The 16,497-nt window shown below is 42.2% G+C and overlaps 1 protein-coding gene across 10 annotated transcripts in view; it reads right to left on the reverse strand.

Moving 5' to 3' along the window:
• The window catches only part of Fat3 (FAT atypical cadherin 3), a 621,862-nt gene that overhangs the window by 540,506 nt on the left and 64,859 nt on the right, over positions 1–16,497 (reverse strand). The window contains exon 2 of one of the 10 annotated variants that reach the window (XM_052752989.1): positions 2,948–3,075. The exons of the other annotated variants lie outside the window; for them this stretch is intronic. The gene's annotated coding sequence lies outside the window, so the exon portion shown is untranslated. The remainder of the gene's footprint in view (positions 1–2,947; positions 3,076–16,497) is intronic. 10 annotated transcript variants of the gene reach the window in all.

The following is a 16,497-nucleotide window of genomic DNA, read 5'->3' on the forward strand; positions in this document are numbered from 1 at the left end:
TCCACCTACCCTTCCCTCAGCCCTCCCAGGTGTTAACACATAATGATTATGGTATGCTAATTATATGTTAACTACTGTTGATATTGGGAATTAATAAACAGATTGCTGGCTCTTGTCAATGGCTGCATATTCTGCTATTTGGTTTGTTCAGCATTCAACACAGGTATCTGCACAGACCTTCCCTGTCACGTTGCCTCTGTGTCCCCAGTCTATAAGATCTCCTTACGCTTTGTCTCTCACGATGTTGGCATTTGAAGAGTGCTGGTTTATAGTATTGTGAACTGCCTCTCAGTTTGGTTCTGTCTGGTGTATTCTCAAGATTAATTCTACCATCATATCCAGAAGATGGGATGATGCCGGATATCCTGACATGTGGAAATTTGGTCATTAGATTAACTGTGATTTTTCTAGGCCTGGTTGTTATGAATCTACAGCTTCCCCCTTTTAATCTAAGCCTTTCTTATGGGGACTTACTCTGGGACTCAGAGAGTATTTTGCTTTTGGTGCCTTTCACCCAGTAACTTTGCACCCATTCTCGACCCTTTGCTTTGATGGATGCCACATGGTAATTATTTGTTCCAATTTTCCTTTTACATTTATCGGTTAGAATCCCAGTAGAAGAAAAAAAATCCCTTTAGAACAATTGTTTAAAGAAAAAATTATGAAAACTTGATGATCCTTAAACCAATATAATTGGTCTATACTATAACTACATAACAGAATCCCTCTGTGCTGCCTGCTCTTTGACAAGGTGAGAAAGCACCAGAAGCCTCCCTCCCAGGCTTCTGCTGACATGTCAAGATCTTCAGCAGCAGAAGAAGGACAAAACAGGAGAACAAAACATGTCATCAACTTCCCAGCAGCGAGGGCTTAAAACAAGGGAACTCTGAAACCAGTGCTAACTTCTTTTAGAAATGCTTACTAAGGTCCTATATTTATAACGCCCCATATGCATGCTCTTTTTCTGGCCCAGCTCAGGGTTCTACAGTAAGTTGAATCTTCATGCCTGGGTTAGTCTGGCAAAGTTGAAAAATCACCCCAGCCCCACAGAATGAAGCTGTAGCATACCCCTGCATCAGTGCGTTCACCCTCTGACCACCATCACTGGACCTTCTCCTTCAGGCCACCACATGTCTGCTTCATCTCAGCCTGGTCTTACCTCATCCCTGTCTAGTTGAGGAAGAGTCACGTTGCTTAGGCCACAGACTGAAGCTTTCCTTTTGACTTTCAATCCTGAAATGGTGCCCTCACTGCTAGAATAAGATTGACCTCACGTCTCTCTCTACACACCTATGTTCTCAATGAAAACAACACCCAGAACTCAGCCATCTTTGCCATTTCACACGTATAAACACCATGTACAGCCAGCTTAGCCACAATCTGTTGGACTTAATTTTTAGTCATGGGAATAATAGGAATAAAATTAAATCTACTAGGAGGAAACTTTGTGAAAGCCACACTGGTACCAAGACGACACATTTCCAACTAGCCAATCTTCAGTATCTTTTCCTTACAACCAAGAAGCCAAGACTCTAGCCCAGAAGCTTGCATCCATATCAATCAGATTTCCAGGAAGATGAAGAAGTCTGAGAAGTAAGTGAGATCAGTTGCTTCCAAAGAAGCCGCTCTAGAAACTGGCATACAGATACAGACAGAAGCCAGTTTTCACTGAGGCAAAGGTGCAGGTCACAAAAGACCTCCCTCCATCCCTGCTGAGCCCCACAGCCAGAGGCAGCAAGGCACAGTTAGCCCAACTCCTCCTTGCCTCTGAGGAGTAAGAACCCCACCTGGAGAGGATTAAGGGAAAAGTCTTATGAAGCAAATAATACAGAGAGGATTGGAAATCATATTGCATGGTTCCTGTATTTTTCAGATACATATTTTTAAAACACCCTTTCAAAACTTGAAAACACCAAACAGAACATGTTGTCAAATCTTTTGGGCTTTCAACTAAAATCTTCATATAAACATGTAATTCCTAAAATGGGGTCTTGTTTCATTATTTATTATTGGTTTCCAAAACCCTCTAAATTATATTTTAATAGGCTGTCAACACTATCTCATGGTTTATAGCGTAAGCTGCTAAATTCTTGTTCAAAATGAAATGTTTGAGCAATGATTTGATTTTGACAAACTCTGCTATGACTCTTGCTTTTCTGACTGTGCACCCCAAATACAAAAGTCTCAAAAAGAAAACAAAAATAGAGAGAACTCAACACCTAAAATATATAATGGGAACTCTGAAATAAATAATAACTAGTTTTTCATCATAGAAGATGGGCCATGGAACCAGACAATGGGTGTGGGGGGGTCACTGTGAAACATGTCTTCTCGATGTGACATGGCCACTTCTCCCATGAACTCACAGCAGCTGTGGCAACTCACTCAAGACCTAAGCTGGATGGGGCAGTAAATATTCCATCCTGCATAGGGGAGGGGCTTTTGGAAGTTAATAGATTTTCCATGACAGAAAGTCACTTTCCCCAGCGGTGTAGCCATTGGTGAATTGGCGAGACTCCAGCAAATAGCCCCATCCTTGCTCGTGCAAGCAATCCAAATTAAACTCAGTAGGCCACCAAAAAACAAAAAAGACATGAGAGCAGGAGTGGACCAGCTGAAAGAAAGGTTCCAATAGGAGAAAGAGCAGGTGGAAAAGGAGCAAGGAGGTGAATTTCATAAAAAAAAATGTGTATATATATATATATGTATATATATATACACACATATATATTGTATACATGTCTGAATTATCAAAACATTTTAAAACTTAAAAAGTTTTCTTGCTCTTAAGTCATTTTTATAGTAACAAATTCAAAGACCTTCTAGAGTCCAAAATCAAAAACAACCAAGTTCTAAAGATATCTCCACTTGGCTAAAAGTGTAGGACTCAGTTTTTCAGACACTATGGCAAAGCCCATGATGGTTCTTCCAAGACTCAATGTCTGACCTGTGCTTCCAAGGGTCTGAAAGGCAGATGATCCCTGATCTGATCCTTCTGGCAATATTTACATCCTCTGGGGCTGCTATGTGGTGACAGAGTTCTTATCGTGACAAAAGGAAAACCATCTTCTACCCCTGCAGAATAGAGAGAAGAGAAAATGGTGCAACAGAGGTTCAAACCCGGGGCCAAAGTGTCAGTGTCAGATGGTCCTTCCCAAGGCAGAAAACTAACCCATCCAACTACAGAAAAAGCAGCAGCCTTGTTTGTTTGCTTGGGAACCAGTGCAGGTTTCAAGTTGTCCAGGAGTACTCCATCTTCCTCATGGGTGGCTATCCAGTGGGAACCCATGGACCACTTCACAGGGCAGGAGATGCAGGATTCACTGATCCCCCACAAAGTCTGTAAAGAGCTTGGAGACATAGCCATGACTCACACCCTTGGGTAGGACTGGGTCTGCTAATTAGCGAGGCACAGTAATGAAGACAGCACAGCCTGAATCTTAGCTCATCCCCACCATTGTTATTAAGTAAATACCATTTTGGTGAATAAAATTAGACTAAACCCACGTAAGCAAAATGACTTCTTTTCCTCCCTGGAAATCTTATTAACATAACACAGCCAGATAATTAATCAGTACTAGGCAATTGTTAAATGACTAATAAAAACAATGATTAAAATAATAAACTCCAACTTGAGACTATTTCTCATTCAAAGAAGACTGTGTGCTCTGTTTGGAATTTTCTACCAGTAGGAAAGGAAATGTGTATAGCTACAGAGCCTGTTTGTACGCACAGCAACTTCTTTGCAGCTAGAGTGGACGAATAGTCTACCCGGGTGACGTCCACGATCCGGTTTTAGCAAGTGTGCTCTTCTTTTCCCTGAAGCTAAATGCAAAAATCCAAATAGAATGCAATAATGCTAAAAGAAAAAGGGGTGAAGGAACTTGGGGAGTAAAAGAAGAGCTTAGGTGGTAATTACAGTTTGCATCTCATGATAAACTGCTCGAGTTTTCAGCTGATTAAACACTAGTTTGGTTCATTATGGGATCATTCTAAAACAACGACTAAATTTTTCCTCTTAGGATTCCAGTTTCTGTCTCAAAAAAATCAGTAAGACCTTTAAATATTTATATCCAGTAGTATTTTAATCTTCCTAGAGAATAGTCTGCATCTTCTATTAGGTAGTTTTTACCACCTCCACTTTCAATGAAAAGGCAAACATGACCTCCTGTGCTGGAGGTCATGGCACACACACACACACACACACACACACACACACACACACACACACGTGCATATGCACATGTGTGCATATTTCCAGTCCTAGAGCAGAGGTAAGAACTGACCCTGGCCTTTCAGTGGAATTCTTAAATGTTCCCCAGAGTAAGGCTATACATTGATGACCCACATTTTCTCCAAGTCATGTAGAGCAGGTGAGAGGTGCAGATTCTGCTGCTTACAGCTAACCTAACTGGCAGACAGACAGACAGCCCCAGACCTAACATGAGCCACACAGTAATGATGAAGTTATACACTGGATGTGTCTTTCAGTTCCACTAGCAGTAAAACCACTTGGCTTACAGGTTGCAGTCCATCACTGGGGAAGCAGTACTCCTCTGTGCTCTCTTATTTACTTCCTAACTCCAGGTTCCTGCCCTGAGTTCCTGTCTTGGCTTCCCCAGTGATAGACTAACCTGTAAGCTGAATCAACCCTTTCCCCCTCAAGTTGCTTTTGATCACGGTGTTTTCTCACACCAATAGAAATGTAACTGAGACACATGCCTTCTCTCCTGTGCCAAGCCTCATCCTCTTCTTTAGCCAAGTGTCTTTCCTCCTAGGGGAACTGTCAGGCATCTTAAGAGAAAGATGAAATCTCCTGAATAACTGCTACCCTCTCAAACGTGGCTCTTGGCAAGTCTGAGTCCCTGGCGCAGTGGAGACAAACTGAAGGGAGAAATACAGGCAAATGCAGACACCCAACCCTGACCAGTATTGCTGGGCACCAGAGGAAGAGAAGTAATGAACAAAAGGGACTGAAGCTCCAAGATTCAGAGAGAACCCATGCAGCATCTGCTGAGGAAAACTCAGACCAGACGGGACAGACACAAAAGAGCATCAGGCTTCTCAGAGAGCCCTGGAGCCAGCACCAACCAGCCTCCAGCAAGACACGGAGCTCCCACCTAGTAATTAAAACATTGTGTTAGACTAGAACCACAGCCAGATTAGGAAGTCACATGTCATCCATGTATTTGACAAACACCTACCAAGGCTTTCCACAGGCCAGCAAAGTTCTAGCTGCAGAACACACAGAGAAGGAGAGATAAGGTCACCATCACTCTTAGATTGTGTTTACTGGCAACAGACAGAAGCAAATACAAAATGCCGCATAGTGACCTGTGCTAAGAAGACAACACACCTCACCAAATGATAAGGAGAGGCTGGGATGAAGGAAATAATCTACTTAAGTAAGGTGTTCAGAGGATGCCTCTCTGAGAACAAAGGCATCAGTTTAAAGATCTATGGAAAAGCATGCAAGACAGAAGGAACAACAGTTCAAATCCTTGGACAGAAGAACTTGGCTGCACGTCTGCACATGTTCATTAAACTCCTCTCAACAAAAAAGACAGACAGTCTACCTTTGATATTTTCATAGTCTAGCAGGGGGCACAGACTCAGGAACACAGTAAACCAATACACAAATATCCATAATCACCAATGGAAAGAGTTCTCTAGACAGCTATGCAGACACCTGTAATTTTAGCCCTTGGGAAGCTGAGGCAGGAAGATTGACATGAGTGAGAGAGTAACCTTGGGTTACAAAGTAAGCTCCAGGCCAGCTGGAACTATAGAGACCCTGTCTCAAAAATAAAAATAAGCAAATGGTTCATGAGAGGTTCCTGCAAGTACAATCATGATTAGAGAATTTGAGCTAGTGTAAGAGCGGTGATTAGTAAGACACCAGCATGGGGAACAAAGGCAGGTAGTCCGGAGCACTTCTGCAGCCCAGCTGTGCACCTTGGGCTGATGAGCACAGGTATGGCTGTTCTCCATGGCCACAATGGATGGAATGCACATTCTTTGCCTATGAGAACTGGATTTATTTTGAATCATGTACATTCTAGCACATGCCTGCTTCATAACTTACTATCACTTGGGTTTATGGGTAAGAGAGGAAAGGACTAGACGGATTGTGAAGGCTGGAATATGCAAGGCCACACAGTGAGGTTTCTTTCTGTGCATACTTGGACTACTAAAGGCTTTATAGTTCATAAGAAACTAGATGAAGATGAATTTAAGCTATTTTCCCAGAAGCCTCCCTTATAAAGTTATCATGGCTACTGATATTTTTCATAAAGATCATGAAAAGCTTCCTTATTATATATACTTTTTAAAGATTTATTATTGATTTGTATGAGTATTTATTTGCACCATGTGCATGGCTGGTGCTCTCAGAGGTCGGAAGAAGGTATTGGATCTCCTGGAACTGGAATTGCAAACAGTTGTGTGCCTCCATGTGGGTGCTAGGACTCAAACCCTGGTCCTCTGCAAGAGCAGCAAGTAGTCTAGACTGCTGAGCTGCTCTCCAGCCCTACTGATAGTATTCAAATGACAACATGGCCTTTTGTTCCCTTCACTAAAGAGACATACATTATTTGCAGTTCGTTTGAAGAGATGAAAGGTGGTTTTAAAAGCTTTATAATTACTTCTATGCAGGCATTCCTGCTGCGATTATCACATCTAAGTATTCACCCATTCTCTGGGATCCACCCTCATCATTATCTTGTTCACATGGAATCAGTCAGTCCATCTGAGAGATACACATCAGAATCAGAAATCAGCTATAATAGCCTTTGGAAACGGCAGAAAGGTTTACGGCATCTCTGTCTCTAAGGAGTCTCCCAAGTTTTGGGACTTCAGGTGTACACCACCAAACTCAGTTTATGCCGTGATGAGGGTCTGATCTAGGGGCTTTTTGCATGCTAGATAAACATTCAACCAACTGAACTACATCTCCAGCCTTACCCTTCACATCTTAAAGTTCTAGTCTAAAACAAGTATCAAAGTATCTAGAAGAACTCAGATGATGAGCTGGGATTGAAAGTTGATGCATTCCCTCACACTGACCAATCCATCTTGAAAGTGATCATTGCAGGAAATTTTTATTTATTTATTTATTTTCCTGTGCCCTGTTGTCTCACTCACAATCTCCTCCTTTCCCAGACTTCAGATAGACTCGAAACTCTGGGACTATGGACAGTTCGATTCCCATGTGGTAGCTGTGCTCACAAGTAGGACTGCTGGCATTGAAGAAGATGCAGCACTTCTCCAGACACAAGCAGTCCAGATATGGCCACAGATCCTCAGGAACATAACCCACCAAGATGAGCTAAGTGTTCTGAACATCAGCAAAAAGGAGGCAGAAAATGTGGAAGGCCAGCTGCTGAAACGAATCCTTCCCTTCAAACGTCCTGTCCACTTACAGTGTGGGGTCAAGGGTTCTGTCCACAAGGCTTAGGGAGAGTCTTAATCTCATCCACACTGTGACAAGCTCAAAACATTGATTTACCTTTGTTGAGATTAAAAAGTTTCAGTTTATTAGAAAGGATAGGGTTGATTTGCCTGAAAAAAAATTAATAAATTAGAAGTGACTTATTGGCCATCTTTAATATAGAGGTTTATCATGAAGATTGCAAATGTATATGTGCATCTTGGGATGTTAAACAAAGACTCAAGCTATCAGAGAGTACATGAGACTTCAGTACGAACAATGTACCCACTTATATGCTACTATTTTTAGCTCACATTGCTTGCAAATGACCTAATGTTAACTCATTTTAAAAGTAGTTTAGAGTAGAGGAAGGTCCTATCTATGAAGTGAACACATAGAAATCCAGGAACCAATGAAGAGTAAGGGGACCAGTCACTGTCTCAAGAGGCCTCATGGGGGAAGGATTACAGATCATTCCTTAGGAACAGTTGCAAATATTTTCATTTACTGTGCAGAGTCCTTTCCTTAAACAGAATGCATTGGTCTAAAACGGAAAACTAGAATTAAAGTTCAGATGACAAACCGAAGACATGCCACATTCTTAGATCCCTTTGAAAGAGTTAAACATTCCCCTGCTTGGATCCCCTCTCTTCCTGTGCTTCGAGATAAGTACCGGGAGATTTATGTGCCATGAATTTCCAATTACCCATCTCCACCAGCTGGGCTGTCAGTCATCACTTGCCTCATCCTGGATGCCTTCACCACCCCCACAGAAACAAGCTAATTCCTCCAAAAGGAGCTTACCACAAGCCCTGCAAAGGCTGGTTTATTCTGTCCAGTGCATGCTGGACAGAATTTCTTACTAAATGATTGCTATTCCACCTTCTCCCCCTACCCAATAAAGCAATACTTTGCACCTATTGTGAACAATTTAAGATTTCAAAAGGGATTGATAGGCAAAATTATCCACCCTGCATCCTCCCAGTATCCACTGAAGCAGAATTGATGAGCTCTCAAGAGTAATACCCCCTGCTTTGACATCTGGAAGCAGGTGGGAGAATTCTAAATGGTAACTACACTCACTTACAAACCCGCAGAACATAGGAAACAATATGTTTTCACATTCATGCTCAAACAATGATTGTGGGTTTGGAAGGAAAAATTAATGTCGGGAGATCTCCACTGAATTTGGTCATGGGTTATGTCTAGAGAATGAATTAAGATCTAAAGTAGTATTAAAAGGACTATAAATGGTCTGAATATAAGCCTTGTGGTTCAATACCTTTTTTAAAGAATAGCAGCTTTTTGTAGTTTTTATATATTATAGGGATACATCTAAAAATTATTTTAATTTTCATACTATAAGATGCTCTTCAACTAATGATGGTGTCACAGCTCAATAAACTAATTGAAAACAGGAAAAAATGGCAATTGTCATTTGGTGATCAAAACAATAGTGAATTTTCAAATGGTTCAAATTTATTTTTGTGATTGTCCCTATGTATATAGATCTAGGTGATGAAAGGTGAGTTCTTATATGTAAAGGAGTATGTCAGGTGTTTAAAAAGATTAACTAATGCAAAGCCTTTTCATGAGATTCTTATAGAATTTTGTGCAAAGTTAACTGTGAGAATTCTGAAGACTGTGTATCTGCTAAAGGAACCCAAGGATTGAAAGATGGCTTCAGGAAGGAGGACTCTGCCAAAGATGGGCAGAATCCAGTCGAGTCCAATCTTCTAGTGATGTAGATGAACTAAGTTGCCGCCTCCTCCCCATTCCTCCTCTCTGCTGCCCTGCTCCTCCCCTTCTCCCCCTGCTCTCATACATTGCATTGCTTGCAACCAGCCACAACTCTGTACTGATTCACGGACTCTGTGTGGGAGTCAAATGTGGAATTCTGAATTTTAAGCCAGGGGAAGCAGAAAGCCCAAGGTCAGAGTCCGCAAGGAAAGAACAGTTGTGTCTATCCACCCAGAGTTTGCTTGACAACCACCCAGCCAGTAGAGGCCTCTGTTCCTATGTCCTGCCCTGCATGTTCACCCGGCTGCTGCCCCTATACCAGCTCTCCACTGGCCAGACCCAGGAGCTCCTGCCTGTCATCAGATCTCCAGGCTGTGCACTGGAGTCTGAGGCTTTGGTGTCATCCTAATGTGACGGTCTTGTGTGGCTCCTTATGCTTTGTCACTATACCCACGATGATTAGTGTATATCCAAGAGTGTTTATGACTATTTCACAGACAAAACTCAAGGGTTAAAGGTCCTTTCTGTCCACATTCAGAAAAGGAGCTGGCCGAGAGCCGGGCTTCTGAGGATGTACATTAATAAACCTTTGCTGATGGGGTATGTTTCTCCCAAGAAGAGAACAATTTCCCAACTGTAACCTAAAATTTGAGGAGAAATGGGAAAAAAATCCACAGAAGAGTTTTTATTTTTTTCCAATAGATCAATGTGCAGTTAAAAACAAGATTTAAACTTTGATTCATTGACAATGGTAGAAGACTGATATATTTTTCCTGTGAAAGATGAAGCTAATTTTGACCCTGTATCCACAACTCAGTGAAAGAACTGTATTTAACACAGGATAACCAACATACAGTTTTCAGGTCACAGTCTTCTCTCTCCTCAAATTCCTTCCTAGTGATCGCTGGTGGCCTCACTAAGCCAGCACTACCTCCTGGCTGGGTCTCAGTGCAGCCTTAGAAAATGTCTTAATGGAAAAGGGGGTTTAATGAAAGCAGGAAGGAGATGAGAAAGAGGAAGAAATGAGGCACAGGGGAAGATTATAGAGAAAGAATCGGAGCAAGGTACAATGATATATAGGTATGATCAAATTATGAAAAAAAGGGGGGAGGAAACACCAGCCACAGGGTTCCAGGGAGCCCCCGTGGACCCAGTCAGAGTGCTGTCTCCTACCTGTAACATCTCTATGCACCCAAGGCTGAAGAGCTCTCTAATGCACTCCAAAGTCAGTGATCCCTAAATGTTGTGAATGTCAAGTAGCAAGCGCTCAGTAAATGTAAGTCGAATATGTGATAGAAAGGCAGGCCACCCCACTTTGTGGAAACCTCCAGCTCCTTTTCTCAGAAGACAACATGAGACTTCCGGTTTGCGGAGGAAGATGCTGAGAGAAGAAGTGGCCGTGGCCACTGAATAAAGCAAGCAAAGGGCATTAAGAGAGATCAGGAAGGATTGCAGGAGATTATGCAAATGCTGCTGGATTTTCAACCAGGTCTTTAGAAAGAGGAGGCTTGGAAGAAGGAACAAAGGGATGCATGCCTGAAATGAATATCCCACAAATGCCTAGCTCCAGCTTCTGCAGTTTGTTTTATTTATTCATATTGCAAATAAGACCAAAAAGAAATTATGGGATAGAGGATTTTTGTGACTTACAAAGTTTGGTTTGATGTAGCAAAATAATGTTAAATGCAAGAAAATAAGAAAGGCGAAATCAAGTTGTCCTATTCTTGGGATAGTTACTGCATCACAAACACTTATTTCTTAAGACCTGACTGGAAGCCATCCCAAACTTGGGGTCCAAGGCACACTTATTTCCACTCCAGTGTGATGTGGCAGTGGCTTATGGGGCATCTCTATTTCTTAGACACCTTAGCAGTCCAGCAGCAATAGGAACCCACTATACTTTGTTGTGTAAGTATTGTGTATGGAGTGTGTGTCCTCCTCATTTCCCCAATTCACATCCTGAAGCTCTGTCTAGCATAGTGGCCATACTAGAGATGGAGTCACCACAGAAATCAGGTCTCAAGTATGGGGCCTTCATGCAATGGTTTTGGTGTCCTCATAAGAAGAAATATCTGAGAATGTTCTCCCTTCTTATGAGCAAAATCTAAAAAAAAAGACAGCTGAGACAATGGGGAAAGATGGTATGTGGAGTCCAGAAGTGAGATCTCAGCAGAGACCAGAGTATTGCTATTTGATTCTCCAGCCTTCAGGGCTGTAAGAAAAACCACTTTCCACTGTTAACAGCTCTGCAGTATTCTGTTATGGCAGCCTGAGTAGACCAAGACAACCGAAATTGACAGGTTTTAATAAGGTGAGGAAGCCACTTCCTTAGAGATTGGAGCATCTGTCCTACCATGTCTCTGCGGGGCAGCAGCTTCACCCATGCACCACTCTCATGTTTAGTACTGACTAGATAAAGCCTGCCTCATCTGCCTCTGCTGGCACTACTCAGGTATTGAACCCTAAATAACTAAAGATCTCCATGATCACAGGGTTGTGCTCTTCTTACAAACAGAGCAGGGTCCTTCCCCTGGGCTCTGACAATCAGTGTCCATGAGAAAAGAAGGCTCAGAAGTCCCCACTAGACTCTCACCATGAGATGTCTTACACTACAGGTCTATTACTTTTAATTGCTCAATCAAGAAAACCGATTGCTGGTAAATTAAGTAAAGGGCATGCACCATATATTCAAACTGAATAAGAAAGAAAATTCTATATATAACATCAGAAGTTCTACTTCAAAACAGAAACAGTAATTATATGTCAGAGTAACTGGACCACAAGTATGATTATAATTTGCTTTTTATAAATTGAACCAAGTTCCATATATATATATATGTATATTGAACTGAACCAAGCTCCAGTCCTCTGCAGAAACAACAAGCACTCTTAACTACTGAGCCATGTCTCCAGCCTTGACTTTTTTCCTTACATTCATGTGTATTTTATAAGATTTATCCAAATGGTTGAACTATGTTTGAATTAAGAAAAAGAAAAAGAAGCTAAAGGTTCTTGACCTTTTGCGAGCATGAGTAGCCTTCATCCTGTTTTCTGAAAATGCAGAGAAGATACATGAATACAAAGAACAGTTACAATCAGACCCACTATCTCATGGATAGCCAGTACTGACATTTGGGACACAGTAGAACTGGTTTCCTTATATAGTTTGATAAGCTCCCATCAAGCTCACAACCCAACCTTTTGCCCAGTAGCATCGGTACCACCTTCATTTCTGTGTCCCACCCTCTGCCTCCCTCAGGCACCAGGAAGCCTCTGGGAAGCTGTATGCTCTGAGTCCCCATACTTCTACTGGCCTGCAACAGCTCAAGGAGCCTTTGTTTTTAGAAACACATTGGTTAGGCTAGTGCCTGTGGTGTCCATGACCAGGAAAATGCCGAACTTCGTGCTCCCAGGCACAAGGAAGAGTCTCCATAAATGTCAATCCTTTCATCTCACATCTAGCCCACTGCCAGGCACATAGGAGGCTATTGGTAAATGTCAACACCCCCTTCCTTCTGGATTCCACACTTAAAGGTCTCCTTTAAGTAAATGTGTTGTTTCAGGGAGGAAGAGTTCACAACATCCTGCATAATTTAAAAAAAAACATTATGCATAGTCACACAGATATGCAGTTGGGTTGGCTTGGTAAACACGGTGGCACTTCCACTCTGTGTTTCAAAACTTCACATGCTAATTTCCTGGAAGACATAAGGCAAGTGTCACACAAATTAAGTCTTCACAGACAAAAGCAACCATCTCATCTCACCTACCATTCCCGTGGTCATATTCAACATGCTCTAGCTTTGAAACTACTGCTGTGGGTAAGTTTAAAATAAAGAAAAATATAGTTCTGGACATCTGGATTCATTAAAAAACAACCTGCTACCTTTTCTCCCTAATGATGGTAATGATAAACTTACGCTTCACATAGTCACACACTTAGGCTAAAGATATACACTTGGCATCTTTTATAAATTATTCTTCAGTTTGGCATTAATCGAAGGTTGTATTTAACCAACAGGCTCTGTCTTGGTTACAAGCCATCGATATCTGTTAATGGATGTGCTTGCTTGTGGTCCATATCCATGGTTACATTTTGTCTTACATTAGGTAAGAGGGATTTAAGCATTAGCCAAGCTTTTACTGGCATTCACATATGTCATTACACAAATTAATTTTTCATCTTGAGGAATAAACAGTAAATACAGAAGGACATTGCTGTCTCTACTTGCCTTGGGAAACTTTTTGAAACTAATCCTGTTCTCTCTCCTGGACTCAAGCCTAAAGTTCAGGTGGAGGTTGCCAGAGGAACATAGAGAGAAGGTTTAGCTGCACAGGGAGGAGACCATGTGGATCCAGGCTAAGAAAGACATCACCTGGTTGGAGAACTCACACGCAGGAGTACCTTTGCAAGAGAAATGGCACAACTCTCCACACACCACTCCAGGTCTGAAATCCTGTCCGCTGGGAGACCTAAGGAGTGTAGGCTCTTCTCTGTAGCTCAGGGTTGAGAAGGAGAAATTACTTCTAGCTGCCAGAGCATAGTGTACATTTAGACCAAATATCTCTGTTTAGAGAGAGGTGGTACAGGCTATATCTTTGCCCAGTTATGATAGTGACTCTGGACTCTTCTTTCTTCCTGGATTTCTAATTAGCTAATGTTCTCCTCCTCCATAGCCTGCAGGCCACAGATGAGGGCTCTGGATTACTTATTGCTCCAGCTCTTGCAGTACTAAATTGGCAATGTCTTCACCCTGCCCTCTACTCTCCAACCTGAGTCTGATTTCATGAGGGCAGCCATTAGGTTTTTAATGAAAGCAAATAGTAGCTCCTACCTGGGAATAATTCCTTCAGTTAACACATTTCAGAAAAAACCCTTCTACTAAGTATGCAGCAAACACTGAGGTTGGTAGCCTGCTACTGCCACTTGACTGTTAAAGAATGACAAATTACTGCCAGTCTTTAAATTTCAGAATATTCATTTGTAAAATGGAGACAATATCTATCTACCTCCCCCCAGAGAATGAGGGAGGGAGAGAAAGGAAAGGGGTAGGGAGAGGCAAGGAGAGAGGAAGAAAGAGAGAAAAGAGGAAGAGAGACAGGAGAGAGACAGAGACAGAGAGGGAGGATACAGAGAGACAGAGAGAGGAGAGACAGAGAGAGAGACAGAGACAGAGAGATATTTAGCAAAGCATAGCCTAGAATAAACACTGAGTGTGTCTTATCCATCTGGCTATGGTTGGTCTTTTGAAGGATCAATTGGGGGCATCCGCCTTCTTGGATGTCTTTGTAGGCTCAAATCCTTAAGGCTAGCATTTGTAATATTAACAGTATAACTGAGTGGAGATTCTATGATTAGATGTGCAATCTTCATGTTAGATGGTGGCTAATGAGCAGCTGAAGAAAGCCATACAAGCTCAATCTACTCCCCCTCCCATGAGCTTGGAATTTCTCTTATTAACTATTAACACCACAGAAAACAAAACCTTTGGGCCATAAAATGGTAAACTTTTCCTGAAAACATCTATTCATTCATTCATTCATTCATTCATTCAACATGCTGATGGCATATTATGAGATAGGCTTCACTGAGGAGCTACTAACACAGGCCCAGACAAAGATAATAATCTTTGCTCCCAAGGGTATCTGTGTTCTAGGTGAGAAAGAAGAGAAAGGAATGAAGACAATACCTAAAATCGATGAAGGTCAGAGGATGCCAAGGACAGCAGGGAGAAAGGAGCATTACAAAGCATTACAGCAAGACCTTGGCGAGAAAGGGACCCACATGTAAGGATGAGGAGCGGGAAAGAGACCAAGGTAGGACTGGGAAGTGAGAATGAGGCTCTCAGGCAGGAACAGTGTGGCAGGAGTCAACTCATGGAGAAAGGTCAGACTAGTTCAGCGAGGAGGAGACCAGATGATGAGTATTTTTGCAAAGGTCACAAGATTAACTAGGAAGCCACTGGTATTTATAGCGGAAGTGAGATGGAGAGATGTAGCCAATATTTACCAGTGTTTCTGAGCTGATTTGTTGTAAGTAGAACACAAAGAAAAGCAGAGGGTTGGATGCTCTGCTCACTGCTGCGACAAAGTGCCTGACAAAGGTGACTGAGGAACGCAGGTTTATGGGGCTCACAGCTTGTGGGTCCAGCCCCTGGTGGACGACAAGGCAGCGGGATGGAGAGGCAGCTGCTTACGTTGCAGGGGAAGGCGGGCAGCTCTGAGTGGAAAATGCTGGCACTTTGTCCTTTCAGTTTTTGCAAATGAAGACTCATTGAGTGGTGACACCCATGTGTAGGGTGGGCCTTCTTGCACCTCAATTAACCCAATCTGGGAAATTACTCACAGACATGCCCCAAAATTTGCGACTCTAGATACTACCAAGATAACAAATAATATTAACCTTCACAGGAAGAAGCAAGGAGACCAGCTAAAGGACATTGTGATGATTTTATTTTCTAAATTAAAAGAGGAGGGGGCATGGGTATTTTGTCTGCATGTTATGAGCACATACCACGTGCATGCCTAGTACCTGTAGTGGCCAGAGGAAGGCATTGGATCCCCTAGACCTGGAGTTATAGACAATTATGAGCTACCATATGGGTTCAGGGAATCGAAACCAGGTACCTTGGAAGAGAAGCCAGTCAGTGCTGTTAGTCACTAAGAGATCTCTCCAGCTCCATTGCAATGATTTTTAGAAAGAGCTAGTGATGGACTAGATGAAGACAGTAACAGTGACATATGTTCAGACTCTGGAAATATCCCAAAGCTAGGGTCATAGGATTTGTTTAAGAATTGAATGTAGAAGAACGAACACACACACACACACACACACACACACACACACACACACACACACACACATCAGAGGGAGGCTCCAAGTTGGAAAGATGATGTAGCAGACATTTACTGAGATGGGACAAATGTGTGGAGGGAGAAACTAGAGATGCATTTTGGGCATGTAATTTCAGATGCTCATTGAAGAAGCTGTCCAGTAAAAACTGCAGACTGTTCTTCCTACCTAGATTACAGAGCATGTTAGACAGAGATTGGAGGTAAGGAAAACTGATCACCAAAACTCATACAACCACTGGAGTCATTCAACAGAACCCTTCAAAAACTGGAAGCTTCTAAACTGCTACCCAAGATGTGTGAATTAAATCGCTAAGAGCATGATTTAGAGAACAGACATTCTTGGAGAGATGAGAAAGAGGACGTAAGCAGTTGTTTTCACAGCCTTGCACCAATTCTGCATTAAGGCCTGACCTGGCCCTCTGACCTCAAGCCAATGGGGAGTCCCCAAACAGGGCCCAAAGCATACAGTGAGT

The sequence above is a fragment of the Peromyscus californicus genome, unplaced genomic scaffold (assembly GCF_007827085.1).
Source record: "Peromyscus californicus insignis strain IS unplaced genomic scaffold, ASM782708v3 Scaffold_11__1_contigs__length_118956290, whole genome shotgun sequence".
Lineage (NCBI taxonomy): Eukaryota > Metazoa > Chordata > Mammalia > Rodentia > Cricetidae > Peromyscus > Peromyscus californicus.